Source organism: Amblyomma americanum, chromosome 10 (assembly GCF_052857255.1).
Source record: "Amblyomma americanum isolate KBUSLIRL-KWMA chromosome 10, ASM5285725v1, whole genome shotgun sequence".
NCBI lineage: Eukaryota > Metazoa > Arthropoda > Arachnida > Ixodida > Ixodidae > Amblyomma > Amblyomma americanum.
Window position 1 is genome coordinate 56,556,609 of NC_135506.1, and position 14,979 is coordinate 56,571,587.

At 48.4% G+C, this 14,979-nt stretch overlaps 1 protein-coding gene and 1 non-coding gene across 5 annotated transcripts in view; one reads left to right on the top strand and one right to left on the bottom strand.

Moving 5' to 3' along the window:
• The window catches only part of LOC144107008 (putative protein kinase C delta type homolog), a 387,210-nt gene that overhangs the window by 271,113 nt on the left and 101,118 nt on the right, over positions 1 to 14,979 (top strand). The window lies entirely within an intron of this gene.
• TRNAF-GAA (transfer RNA phenylalanine (anticodon GAA)) lies at positions 3,503 to 3,575 on the bottom strand. The gene has a single exon. It is a non-coding gene; the product is annotated as a tRNA-Phe (tRNA).

Genomic DNA, 14,979 nt, shown 5'->3' on the forward strand with positions numbered 1-14,979 from the left:
GTGTCCTTTTTCCGGAGAATTTTTTTTTAGGAGAGGGGGTTTTACTTCATCGTGCTCACACGTCATTTCCTTCATTCTGTTGGTCAGCACTCCATGAAAGACAGATTGCCTTCGTGCGTTGCCAAACGTTTTCAGTGTTGTCATTTTCTGGCTGCCACGTTGTTTTCTTGCCTGTCAGTTTTACGCTTAGCACGTGCGCAAGTACGTTGGCAGTTCTGTTACACTGCCAAGCTGTTTTATTATTTGTATGAATACAGGCTGACGTCTTCGGTTCGAACGTTTAACAAGATCAGTACTGCGGTAAACTTTTGAGGGCTTGCGTCATCTGTGATTTCTCATTGCGCCAATGCGCAGTTACCAGCGGGTCAGCGACATGTGAGCCAATGTGTCGGAGACATTTTTGGACGTAATTTGCAGTGAATCCCCCCACCCCATTTTTTCTTTATTATCTTGATTTGTGCGTTGTTGTGACTAACAAGTGCGCATATAATGTTTTGTAGGGAAAAAAACTCACGGGACGGTTACCAATGTGTAACGAGAGATCCAGAGCGGCTGTCCAAGTAATTTAATTTCGAGCTCTACTGAAAAAAAAAATAATATCAGAGGGACATTCATGTATGTACAGTTAATACCAATCTTTTTTATTATTATTTTTAGACATATTCGCTCTTGAAGTAGCACTTTTTTTCCAGTGCCGTATAGTCATGAAGGATGTCTTGTGACTCGAGAAGTGGCAGAGATGCTCGAAGTACAGGATTAGTGCCTCACTCTGTAAGGCGACATCTGTGTATGTGTTTCGGGAGGTCTTCACGCAATGTGAAGAGTTGTGAGGGGGAGGAACTACGCTGTCACATGTGACGTCACTGGTTTCGCACCGCTCAGCGCGGTGTGTTGCCATGGCGCGTTCTGGTGACGTAATTAGTGACGCCTATCCAACCATCCTCTTCCTTCAACGGTAACAGCCCTGAGTTGCCGCGATTACCACTCTGCAGTTATGCTGACTACTACTACAACAACGCCGACGCTATACTCAAGGAACGAGCTTTTAAAAGCGGTCGCTATAAAAACAAACCAGTTCTATGTTGCCGCCACTACTTTTTTCTTATTGATCGCACTGGGCACTACCGGGTGAGAGACCGACAAAACTTATATGCACTGCTCCTACAGTCTCGAGAATCTTCGTGGATGGAGTACCTAGTCCAGGACTCCTAAGGCGGCAGCGGCAGCTTGGGCCCGTTTAACTACTGAAAGCCGATGTCCGGGTTTCCAGCTGGACAGCGCTGCCTCCTACTGTTCCGGCGTGGTATTGTCTATGACCAGGACTGCTGGGTAGGGTTGACATCCGCATGCGGTGTGATACAGTGTGGCTCTCTCCGCACCATGTTCATGCGGACCTGTATGTAAGGAGTGTATTTTATTTAAGATAAATAAGCATCCATGGATATGTGTTTGTTTGGAGCTGTCTCCAACTTACAGTCTGTTCATTAGTGAGTTGATTATGGGGAGGGGGATAGACCCCCCTTAGCCCCCTAAGATGCTACAGTATATCGTCTTATGTCTGGGTAACTGGCTCGAGTCCCAGCGTGTCAGCCATCGCTCGGTTAGTATATATGTCCACACGCGATAATAATAATAATAATTATAATAATAATAATAATTGGTTTTGGGGGAAAGTAAATGGCGCAGTATCTGTCTCATATATCGGCGGACACCTGAACCGCGCCGTAAGGGAAAGGACAAAGGAGGGAGTGAAGGAAGAAAGGAAGAAAGAAGTGCCGTAGTGGAGGGCTCCGGAATAATTTCGACCACTTGGGAATCTTTAACATGCACTGACATCGCACAGCACACGGGCACTTTATAGAGTTCTGCCTCCATAAAAACGCAATCGCCGCGGACGGGTTCGAACCCGGGAACTCCGGATCAGGAGCCGAGCGCCCTAACCACTGAGCCACCGCGGCGGGTACGCGCGATGGCGCCCGTACGTGCTTCCCGGCCAGGCCGGCGTGTCCCGGTGCCCACATGATGGAATGTTTTTCTCCGCATGAGCCGCCTTGGCTTAAAACGCGGAGAGCTTTCTTGCCAATTCGGCCTTTCATGAAATTCCGGCAAGTCGTGTGCGAGTCCGAGATGAATACAAGGAATTTTTCACTTCTGTTGCCTTCGACTACTGTGATAGCAATAGCAGTATTCTCTGCTTCAGTACAGATACAATCACTTATGATAGCGCAGGCTAGCGCCTTGTGAGCGTAGTCGATTGCAGCGAAGACGGATTTTTCCTTGACAGCGATGCGCCTTCTAACGCCTGAGCCCTTGCTTCCCTCCTGCCTCTGTGCAGTTGCGGGGGCATGTGCTTGGGGATAGGTAGGACTGTGTAGGTTGGTCTGATGTCTTCCGGTACATCCTCCATCTCCTGTGTCTTCTTGTGGCTGTCAAGGTAGCCTAGTCATCTGAGTAAGGCCCTGACCGTGGTTTTATTAAGAAGTTCTTTCTGTGCTATCACTGGTGCTTCGTGGTGGTCTGGCTAAGTGTTGAAGACACCGAGGCTCATTGGTTTGCACGTAGATGTCCTCAGAGGTTTGGCCCAGTGTCGTCTTATATGCCTTCCACAGCATAGCCTCTACCTGCTCTATTTCTTTCGATGTAAGGACTTGGTACGGCAGGCTGTACGTGGGTCTACTGATGACTAGAGCTTTTCTCAGTCTGACCACGTCCCCCTCCTTAAAACCACGTCTTCTGTTGGCTACTCGGGTGATTAAAGTTTGTCGATTTTCCCCCGAGAAACCTCTCGTCTGACGACACCGCGAAATCGTCAGCGTAAATGGTATGGCTGATGCCTTCGATGCGGCTGAGTCTTTCAGGGAGCCCCGACATGGCTACATCGAAGAGGAGAGGGGAGATCACTGAGCCTTGCTGCGTGCCTTTGTTGGGCATTACCAGTTCCCCTACCCCGATGGCTGCCGATCGATCGATTAGGAAGACCTTAACGTAATCGTGGGCCTTCTTGCAGCTGCCTGGTCGGCTTAGCCCCGTCAGGAGTGCGTCATAGATGACGTTGTCAAGTGCTGATTTGAGGTCTATGACTAGGATGATATTCTCGCCAAATTTGGGTATCTTTGTTCACTTCCTCTTTAAGTAGTAGGAGGATATCTGGTGTCGACAGGTGTGGTCGGAATAATAATAACATATAATAACTGGTTTTTTGGGGAAAATAAATGGCGCAGTATCTGTCTCATATGTCGTTGGACACCTGAACCGCGCCGTATGGGAAGGGATAAGGGAGGGAGTGAAAGAAGAAAGGAAGAAATAGGTGCCGTAGTGGAGGGCTCCGGAATAATTTCGACCACCTGGGGATCTTTAACGTGCACTGACATCGCACAGCACACGGGCGCCTTAGCGTTTTTCCTCCATAAAAACGCAGCCGCCGCGGTCGGGTTCGAACCCGGGAACTCCGGATCAGTAGTCGAGCACCCTAACCACTGAGCCGCCGCGGCGGGTTAAAATCTGCCGATAGCCGGGATCGAACCAGGGACCTTTAGATCTTCAGTCTAACGCTCTCCCAACTGCGCTATTTCGGCCGGCACTGGTGGGAAGCCAGACATGGTTTTCGGGAGAAGGGCGTTGTCCTCCAGGTAGTTCTGGAATCTGATTAGCGCGACCCTTCCATACAGCTTCCCTAGACACAATGTCAGGGAGATGGGTCTGATGTTTTCTGGGTACAGTTTCTTCCCCGTCTTGCTGATCATTACGATGTCCGCATGCCTCCGTTACTGGGGTACCGTCCTTGCTTAGTAGTAGTAGTGGTCTATTAAAATAAAAAAGGATAAGATTTTTGCTAGCCCCTGCATCTGCCATCGATACTGAAGAACCTGAGCTGGGGCAGCGGAAATAAAGGATAGCAGGCAGAACGGAGAACTGAAGTGAAAGAGGTGAGGGGACAGGAAGAGAGGATAGGGGGAGAGGTAATATACACATACTATTTACCTTCCCAAAGTTCGTTTATGCCCGTGGTGAACTCCCTCACAGCTCTCCGACAGAAACCGCGGCTACAAATTAGAACATTGGGCTATCCTGTCTCCTTTCGAGAAGGGGACGGGCGCGAAGCAATGACTATGATAGCACTACCGCATACTCACCTCAGAAAATGGCGGAAACCCCATCACACGCCCACGAAACTCGTTTGACTAGATATGGTATGTTTTTAGGAGGGCGTTATTCGTTATCTTCGAGAGCATCTAATGGTCCTGTTCGATCGGAATAACAATTTTCTAGCCGTCATCAGAACGAGGCAATTTAGAAGCGCAGCTGTTAAGCGCCTCTTCCTAGGGTTGGGCGTCGGTGGCTTTGTAGAAGAATGTCGGCGTAACAGGCAGAGCGAGCGCAAAAGAGTGGTTTCCACGACGAAGAGTGGCTGCCGTGGAAGGAAGAAGGGGAGTACAGCGAGAGCGGAGAAATGTGTCACCCTCGGTCTCCGGCGTCTGTTCCAAAGCAGCAGCCCGAAGGGTGCGCCGCGCGCTTGAGGCGGCTGATCGAAGAACAAGTATGCGTGAAAAACTAAAGAGTCATCTGTCACTCTACTTACATACTTGTCTATTTCTCATTTGTTACCCCAATATTTTGAAAATGAAAACACCTGTACAGCTGCTCAGAAAATTCGATTTACAAAGTTATCGTAATCGTCCAGTATGTTTCTCTTTTCGTTTCGACATCCCAATCGGAAGTCATCTGCTAAGCGAATGTCCTGCACCTCATATCACTGCAATGGGCCGAACTTGAGATGAGAAGCATTGATTATCTTATTGTGCAAGCTATTCTGAACGCGATGTCGAAACCACAACACGTGAAGCTTACTCTTGACAGCTCATTCCCCCCCCCCCCCCCCCCCCCCCACGTGCGGAATGTGAAAGCGGGGATCCCCTGTCCACATATGTGCTCGGCTCCTTCCACACTCTAAACACGAATAAATACGTGTCTACGGCAGTAAAAAGAGAGTAAGCTATCCTATAGAGCACTCCCTTTCTATAAAAGGTAGTGCGCTAAAGGACAGCTTACTCTCTTTTTACTCCTTCCTGTCTAGAACGTATTGATGCACACCTGACAAAGCTCCCCTGCCCGTGCCCATGCCGCTTCTGTGTGCTGCAGGAAACTGTGGCTACTGTAGAACCCCAGTTTCCAGCGTGCTATCATGTGACCGTGGCTGTGCGATCACAGCAGCGGAATTCCTATGTGCCCGCAGCTGCCATGCTAGCGCCGAGAGTTGAAAAAAAAAGATGTACTATTCGGCAACCATTTTGTCCAATAGCTATTGGTAGCCTTCCTCCTCACGCGCAAGTCTGGCATTTTCGCTGAGGTGATAGTTTCCCAAATTCCCAAAACATAAAGGGAAATACGCTTCGGCGCCAGTCTTAACAGGCCTCAAACCGTCGGGCTTGAGAGCTGAATTATGACGACTCATGTCTCAGCCCAATGCTTGAACCTATATTCGACTGATCAGGAATCAACAGTCACGGCATCTTGTCCGGGCAGTTACAGCAGCTGGACCAACCCTCATCTTGAAAACCGCCAAAAGCTCACCGCAGCCTTGAGAGCATTGCTGCGATCTATCGGCATTATAGATGCACCATTCCTGGTATGGGCATTCCACCCTAGTCATCCGGAAACCACCTGGTTTCCTCTTCGCGGCCATGGTTTTCAGCGTACGACTATTTTATGGCTTGGCTTTGGTTTGTTAGGGGCTTAATTACTAATATTCCATTACGTAGGAGTTGCTCCGAAGTCCGCGTAACGAATTTTGCGTAGGAAAGCCATCTATGATCGTGAATGCAGACTGATCGTCTTCTAGCGTTGCCTACAGTCCCGGCACAGCCATATGCACACTGCGGTGCAAACGGATATCCAGGGTCACTAAATTAAAACACGCGATTTAATTTGCTCGCTGGATACAAGCGCGAATTTCAGATTGGATGCTAGGCTAAATCGCCATCATTAACGCAGTGGAGATTCGATACTTGACAACAAAGGCAAAAGTAGCACGTGTCATTCAGAATTCCACAATTTTTAGCTCCACATACCACCAACTCATTTCCCAACGCCCACACACGCCACAGAGACGGCATACTCGAGAGCGTCCACTCTCCAAGCCGCTAATGTTCGCCTTGCGGTCAGTGAACTTCAGTGAACAGGCCATCCCCCACTTTGGCAACATTTTCATTAACCGCAGGGAGAGCGTGTAGTTTCCTCTGAGGAAATAATACGAAACTAACGGGAAATGTCTTGCAGATGTCTGAAAATATGAATTTTTTTGCAAAACCTTGAGGTTAGTCATAAATATGGACAAAGCTCACAAGAGTCCAGAACAGGCAGCAGCGCGGAAACAGGCAATGGATGCAATACAGACACACCTGTCATGTCCTGCGCCTGTTTTCCTGTTTTCACGCTACTGTTAGGTTGCTGGTATCATGCATTAATCGGTTCAAATCTCCACACTTCTGAACAGACAGCGCAGACTAGTGCAGCGAGAGTGGCCAGCTGTCCACTGTGCATTCTCAGATTACAGCGTAGGAGTGAGAAAGCGCATCGGGCTTCTTCGTTCTCTTGTTTTGCGGAAGGAAATTGCCTTTCCTTACAAATCGATGCAGCAGGCACTTGTGCGTTCTGCAGAAACAGCGCCAGAAGAAGCGGCAAACATTTTGGAGACGGTGTCCAGAAGGCGCCAAAGCGTCAGCCATGGAAGCGTACACCAGAAGTTTACAGTCTGTCCCGCAGTATCATTCTCGCGAACGGGAAACAAGGGTACTCCGTGCGCGGGTCATTGCACTCGTGTTCTATTTTTAACGGTTCCGTAGCGAGAATTATGGAAGCCGTGACAAAGACACATTGTCGTTCTGAAAGACTGGCAGTTCCGACGAAGACAACTCCGTTCGTCAGAATGTTGGCAGCAGGTTCTTTTTCCTTTGGTTCGTTACTTCGCAGGCGCAGACAGGCACCTCTTTCCGACATCGGCTTGTTTTGGGATCCTGTCGTAGCAAAAACCCGACGTGCACATGGGCGCCCTCTAGGGTGCAAGAAGCGTACGCGAAGCCCTTATAAATCCCTCGAACGAAGAATGGGATAAAGATAACTCCTACGGCGTGGTGTTTCCTCTTGTCATTCCTTTTTTCCTTTGTTTTTTTTTTCAGTCTTCGTTTGTTCCTTTCTTTCTTTGTTCCATCATTTTATGCCGTTCCTTCCTTTCTTTCTTTCGTTTTTCGTTATTCCTTCCTTTCTCACTTTCTTTTTTCCTTTCTTTCTTCCTCTCTTTCTTTCTTTCTTTCTTTCCTTCTTTCTTTATTTCTTTCTTTGTTCATGGAAGCTACGTTTCTGAGAACGATTAATTGCACTCAGAAGTAGCTCTTTTCCCTGGGATAATCGGCCGAGACACGTACAGCTTCCATCAAGTCCAATCGTTTATGCTTGCTTTCTACTGTAGTTTTCTAACTATTCGATCGCTTTTTGTGCTCGGAAGGTCTTGGAAAGAAATCCTTAAAAAGAATTCCAGAGCATTAATTTTTTGCCAAGACAACAACGCCACGCAGGTAGCATTTTGTACGAGTAGATACCTTTCATTTACTGTTTGCGGTGCACGCAAAGTGGTTATTAAAAACAGAGCTCAAGGTGCGATAATATACGGAAAGTGCAACCTGAGGACGCCTGTCTTAAATTGGTCCTCGTCTGCTGCCGTAGAATAACGCATTACGGCCACTACAACAAAAAGCCTGGCGGCATATGGATTCTACGTCTAGTACGGCGCACCTTAGCCTTTGATGTAAAACGCATTCTCCACCATTTATGGTATTCACGTTTTTATGCGTTCGCGGATATGTTCAGAGGACATTCCTCGCAGATAACATTTCTGTATACTGAGATACAGAGGAAATCAATGCTCGTCTATGAGTCATACCCTATACAGATCATCAGGCTTTCCCCAAGGCTTCAGTTCTTAAGTTGATGCAAACCCAGTCTGGAATTTTTTATACGATGCAAAACTACAGAGGGTCAGCGAAAAAAAAGCGACATTTGACTGTAGCTTCGAGGGTAGCACCACGACACTCTTACATACATCATCATCATCATCATCATCATCATCATCATCATCAGTCGGACTTCACCCACTGCAGGGGCGGCAAATGCCTCTCCCGCATCTCTCGAATTGACCCTGTCCTGTGCCCGCTGCAGCCAACCTATCCCCCGCCCCCTGCTACGCTTGCCTTATCTCGGAATCTATACCCCGTTACTCTTAAGAACCATCGGTTATCTTGCCTTCGTATCACATGCCCCGTCCACGCCAATTTCTTCTACTCAATTTCGACAGCTTATTTCACATAAACATTGCCTGAAAACCATCATATGCCTTTAGAGACCGTTTTTTTTAAACACTGACAACTTAAATCTTACCGAGACCTACTGTACAAACAGCGGTGGCTTCTTTTTTCGATGACGGCAAGCAACCATTCTGCATTGCTAGAGCTAGTCTCAAAACTCGAGCCTGCTGCGAGCTCATGTCATTTTCATGATATGAGCTCATATATCATCTCATATTCTGCATATTGAACAATCTTTTCACGTTTCTTCTCGCATGTTGTGTTTCGAGTGGCACAAGTTGCAAACGAAAATACATTTACAATCATTGATGATTGGCCTGCCGTCTGTTGCACACGGCACCGAATACAAAAACTACGCAATGCCGGCGGATTGGTTGCATGCATTGTTTAAGCAAGAATAAAGCCAACGTATATCTACTCTATTTACTCTGGTAGCTAGCACAGGCGTATCTCTTTCTTTGTTTCCGTGTTGTTATGTGCTGGCACCAAGCTCTGCATCCTGAAGGGACGGGTGCATAAGCATCCAGTTCCAGTCCGAAACAAATGCACCGCTCCTTCTCGTGTTTAGTCTCTTCTCGCATTGCAAGTGGCGCAGCTTCCTTTCAGCGGAGCTAAATTTGTCTACGGAAGGTCCATACGCCGCTACACATTCAACATTTTCGCCTGACACTCAACTCCCTCTACCCCTTTCCCGCACTCTCCAATCCAGATGCAAGCTCTCACAATTTGTCTCGAAAGCGGCTCTTGAGATCCACGGAGCGAAATACACAGACCTCTACACGTTAGACTCCCCGCGCACTTTACCCAGCCCCGGGCTAAGGACCTCTGCAGACAAAGTTCGAAGTGATGGTGCGAGTTCAATGCATCGTGCTTTCAGTTCTCGTAAAATGTTTTTACACTGGCGCTGGCGCTGAGACCAGGACGAAACAAAGCGTACATACTCGAACAAGGGACTGTACATGCTTCACTTCAAGCAAGCTGCGACACGATGGTGTTTCGCTGCTGCATATGCGAACCCTCTCCAAGCATGTTTTGCCCGTTGGCTAGCGGCCGCCTCGCCTTCCACTCGAGATCCAGCAGGGAGATTTCCTTTTCCCTTTCTTTTTGCGGCGTAAAAACGGAGCGGAAAGGGGAAAAAAGCAGAAATCCGGAAATAGGGGGCGAATGAACGAGGCGGTGACAGGGGCCTGACAGTCCCAGAAAACAGGAGAGGGCGGCTAAAAAAAAGTGGGAAGAGGGCAAATGAAGGAGAGGCGGCAAAAGAGCGGGCTCTGCGTGGCGCCCCGGGCCGGTGTACTGGGAGGCCAGGAAAAGTGTTTGAACCCGCGTCACTTCGGAGCCGGCGACTTGTGGTGGATGAACTGTAGCGGTGTCACGGGTCGAATGCGAATTTCAAAACGCCCGAACAACGGCGACCCATTGTTTGCCCTCTGTTCGCGACGGTGAACAACACGTACTGCGGCTGTATAGTAGCGCCAGCTCGCAGTGTTTCCAGGGCTACGCAAACCCTTAGTACGAAGCGGAAAAGAAGCAGACTTGCATGGAGAACGAGCGAACGGGAAATGAAAGGCTTGGAAGCCACACCTTGGGCCGTTCACCCTTGCCAGCGTCCTCGTCGTCTCCGCAGCAGTACTTCGCATCCCTGGCTTCATTTTCTCGTTGTTCTTCGCTTTCTTCGGCGGTCCTCTCCTTCGCGGCGATTTCTTTTAAAGAAGCGCCGGTATTTGCACTCACTTCTGTCGAAAAGTTTTGAAAGACGAGGGAAATACAAGAAAACGGCCAAGTTCTGGAGGCCGGGGAAACAAAAAAAAAAAAGTAGCGACGGCGAAGAAAAGACGCGAAGGACGGACGTGCATCGCGAAGCCATAATTCTTTCCGGAAAACAGGAAACGGGCGTTGTGCGCCCTTCGCGTCGCGGGAGCGTCGCTCTCAAAATAAGACGAAGGCGCGCTTCACGACTAGTAAAAAAGTGTGGAAAAAAAGAGATCCAAGATGTAAACAAAACAAAAATTTAAACTAGCGCCCCGAGGAAGTGAGCTTGGGAAGGGCCGCAGGGTTCGAGGGAAAGGCGGAAGCCGAGGAAGTAAGCTCGGGTAGGGAGAGGCCGAGGGTAGGGCGGAAGGCATAGGGGAGAGAGTGGCGCTAAGTGACAATGGGAAGCGTTGAGCCTCCAAAGCGAAGAGACGAGGCAGCCACCGCTCGCACTGACTGCCTGAATGGAATTCGGCTCGTTAGGGTGGCTGGGCGCGTTCTTTCTGGGCGGCCGCGCTGCGTGCAAGGGTTAAAACGAGGTCGTTCTTCGGGAGGGCCAGCGCGCGAAAGAAGAAGCTCCGAAAATAATTGAAGAAAAAAAAAGGGGGAGGAGAAATTCCTCGCGAGATTCCTTGCGCCGTGGCGTTACCCGGCTTCAACTCTGGACCGTGCAGTAACGTATACAACTTATGTGGGCCCCGCGTAACTTCTGGGAGCTTCATCTCAGCCCTTATTCTGAAAGCACGCCGTCTTGCCGCACAGAAACTGTTCGTCGGGCTCTCAAGAAAATGAAACCTGTCACGATAATGAGGGTATTACTTTGCAAGCACTCAAATGAAAAAAAAAAAGTATCAAGCATTTTAATGTGAACACGGCAAATTGCATAGCATAGGGCGGAGTGCCATGACATTTTATATTTGCGTTTTTTTTTCCTGTCTAATCGCTAAAGGGGTCATGCTTGTAGCAGCCGCAGCTCTGACTTCTGGCATTTGTCGAGCTACATTCATGACGATAGCAAGATGAAACATCTCTGTCATTTGCCTCTGTTCCGCGTGGCGTCGAACGGCGATGACGACCCCAGATGAAGCACATGCAGCACACAGTTGCCACTGCCGGCTCTATATGCGGGCTAGAATACACTCTAGAAAGGAAATCGTGATGCCCAACTCGCGTGTGAGCCGGCCATAATACGTGTGGTGCTGCCATTTTTCGTTTCTTTCGCTTGCCTCTCAATTTCATTTTCTAATAACTTTTCTAAACAGTTACGATGGCTTGGAAGTATAATTGCTAGTAAAATAACGCTCTTCGCTACTTGGTGTTCAGTCGGCTTCAAAACTGTATACAGCGTTCGAGCGGTGTGCGCCAGACAATAAAAAAGCGATATTATGCAACTGGTGGTATAGCTTTCAGCTCACGTACTTAATTTCACCTGCCCTGCCGCTCAAGTTACTCGTAAGCGTTGCCTTAGATCGTGACAGCTGCAGCAAGATGTCGCATTGTTCGCAAGGCAGTGCCGAGCATGGTGAACCCGCCTCCATCCCGATTCACAGGGGACGCTCTCATAACACCATCCATCCATTCGTCCGGTTCACCGCTAGAGTGCCCTTCATAAATGTGGTGTCAACTGTGCGGGATCTATGCACTCACTTTAGCTGCACGCGCAGCTTATAGTCCGGAAGTCTTGCAGTTTACTCTTGCAAAACAAATTCATTCCAAAAATGGCATGCCTAGTGAATGAAAGTTTACCGTCAATCATGGGTGTCAATCTTAGGTCAGCGAAAGTTGAGATCGGCCACGGCAGTTGCACTCACATAGCGCACTCTTGTGTAATCGAAAAACTCGGGACAGCAAGCGTAACTCGCCGCACCCGCTGCCTTTCGATCTTTGAGCACGCAAGAGGGGATCAACCACGTGGTCTGCCACGACTTTATACTGCAGTCTTTCGGAGTCGGAATGAACCTTTTTTAAGTAGATTGCACTATGCGTCACCCAATTCCGTACAGTAAAGTTTTATTATGACTTTATATCACCAAGCCCTGTACAATGAAGACCACCCGAAGCTAAAACGTTGTAGACAGCGGTAGTCGGGCCGCCACGGTGGCTCAATGGTTATGGGCTGCTGAACCGAAAGATACGGGTTCGATCCCGGTCGCGGCGCCGAATTTCGACGGAGCCGAAATTGTAGAGGCCCGTGTACTGTGCGATGTCAGTGCACGCTAAAGAACCCCAGGTGGTCGAAATTTCCGAAGCCCTTTACTACGACGTCTCTCATAGCCTCAGTCGCTTTGGGACGTTAAACCCCCATAAAACTAAAAAAACAACAGTGGTAGCTGGCGTATTCAGCCTGTTATTTCCAACACAACTAATTGCTTTCTGCAAACAGAAATACTTCATTTACAATGATGTACAAATTCAGCTGGAACTTGTCCAAACAAGTTGCAGTTTTCCTTTCATTTTTCCCTCCGCTCCCTCCTTTGAAATACTGGAACATCTCAGAGAAATGATTGAAGAATGTGCATTGCATATATTTTGTTTCGCCTCCTCTTCATATCCGAGCAACGTGTCACGGACGCATCGGAAGCTCTCAATGTCGTCGCATAGCATTCGCGTCGCTCGCTTACGCCAGCATCACATAGCTCTTTAAAAAGCAAGGTCCCTAATATCAGTCATCTTCAGGCTGTCAGCAAGAGTACAGTACGGGCCTGATTCCAACCGCGTAATGAATTACTTTTTTGTGAGGCGAACGACTTAACACATGACGCCTCGTCAGGCATTCATGACGACCGAACCGCTTCCTCTATCTATGCTAACGGTAAATAGAGGGCATATGTGTTCCTGCGGCGGGTAAGCGCCGATGGGGAAATAAATTAAAAAAAACTGGAAGTCTGGGAAGCAAAGTATTCTATTGTCTTTTTTTGCCGCAGATGCGTAAGAATTAGCATAAACACTTCGTATGCTCTAAAAGCGCTTCTTAGCTATTGTAAGAACAAGTCAGGCGCATCAGTTCGAATGAAAGTGCTGTTCTTGCTGCCGCCAACTCGGTCGTTCTCTTCTGCTGCCTTCATCGGCCGTGCGAGTGCTTTCAACAATAGTGTTGTCTACTGGCGTGACGTGACATCACGGATTCAACCTCGAGCTCGCCTAGGGTGTGTGTCCAGCATATGTGATCTGCCTCCAACTGGCTCACTGTCCCAATGCCACTGCAGTACTATGTCCTCACGGTATCACAATGCACGACAGCACCGCCTAGGTACTACCGTTCTGGCTCGTGTACATCTAATGGTCCCCTTGCTGACGCGTCATCGGCAACACTTCGATTACATCGGATTACAGTACGATGCGCCGCCTTCCCGCTTCTTCTCTTCCTTTCAGTCATTGAGAGTTTTTTTCCCGATTGCGCGTAGTCCAGCTAGCAGCGCAGATGTCTTCCAGCATAGAGTCCACTGGCGTTTTCTCCACCACCGCCTCAATCACACAGACCATGAGTGCGTTCGAAATCCAAAGTTTAGTTTTCTATGTCGCCGTCTAATTAAGACCGACAGAAGAGTGAATCGTTTTATCCGTATTTAGCTTAAAACAGCACTGAGAACACGTTGAAGTTGCCCTCAGTCGACAGGGTTCCTGATTTAATGACAAAGAGGCCACTCTCACTGAAAATTCAGCTTTTTTAAGCTAGAAAAGACAAATATATATAGATACAGGTTTAGCCTTCGATGGCAAATTTCGTAAGTAAAATGCGTGTGTCGACCGCAAATCTTGAGCGTGGATGTCAGAGGCGACGCTGCGCCGCCATTGGCTACAAAGCTGTGGCAACCCGTCCTTTTCCGTAAGGGCATCACGAGTTTGGATTATCTTTGGGTGAAGATTTTTTTTTATCCGATTTTTTCTGGGCGATAAGTCTGTATTTTTCTCCAGGACACACGTTCTAAAGGATCAATCTTTACTGACAATAATTGCGTGGTGTTGTCAGTATCCCTCTAACCTGTTAACAGTTTTGGGCCAGGGAGCTTCAGCTCTTAAGGCAGAAAAGCGGCAGTCCAATTTCTCTCAAGCAAAAAACCACTCTGCTTCGCGTGTTCACAGATGCGGCTCTTATACGACTGGAAGTTGTTTCCAAGTCTTCGCTGACCACTCTGCAGACCCTTGGATATTTGAAACAGAACAGAATCTTCCAACGCTGTCCAGTCATCTCTATTTTCAGTGGAATACTTGAACGGGATTCTGACGCTAGAATGTAGCAAAAAGGTTTACCCTCACCATGGTGAACAATCAGTGTGCGCCCTACAGTAATGGTCAACGGACATGTGGAAAAGTGATCATATCCCTTTGTTCTCTTCCTTTTCTATCTCTTCCTCCGTTCCCGTTCCCACGTGTAGGGTAGCATACCGGGTGCCGCCTAGTTAACCTCCCTGCCTTTCTGTATTTCTCTCTCTCACCATGGTCCAGCACAAGCAGAGGTCGACAAAGAAGTAGAGGAAAACGTTACGGGCAGATTAAAGTGGCGCTATTCTCTTCGCTCTGTGTGAACTTCTTGACCACGCAATAAGGCATGGGAATAAAGGAGTGAAAGAGGGAAGACTGCAGTTCTGGTAAAGATGACGCATAACTCGACGAGTGTCATATGCCTTGCGGAAACTGAGTAACTCTGAAGAAGTTCCCAAACCAACCTGGTCGGGACCAGGCGTAACAAGACCAAAGTCATGACACAATTTTGTGCAAGGAAGCTGGCACCAGGCAGACAATCATGCAGCGGGCAGTTGAAGCTTAACTGCATCATTTGTAGAACTTGACATCACATTCCGCGCAGCTGGGAACCTCCAAGTGCTTTCCGGGCCGCGTCAGTGTTGTCAGGCGACTCCATTTCAAGCAA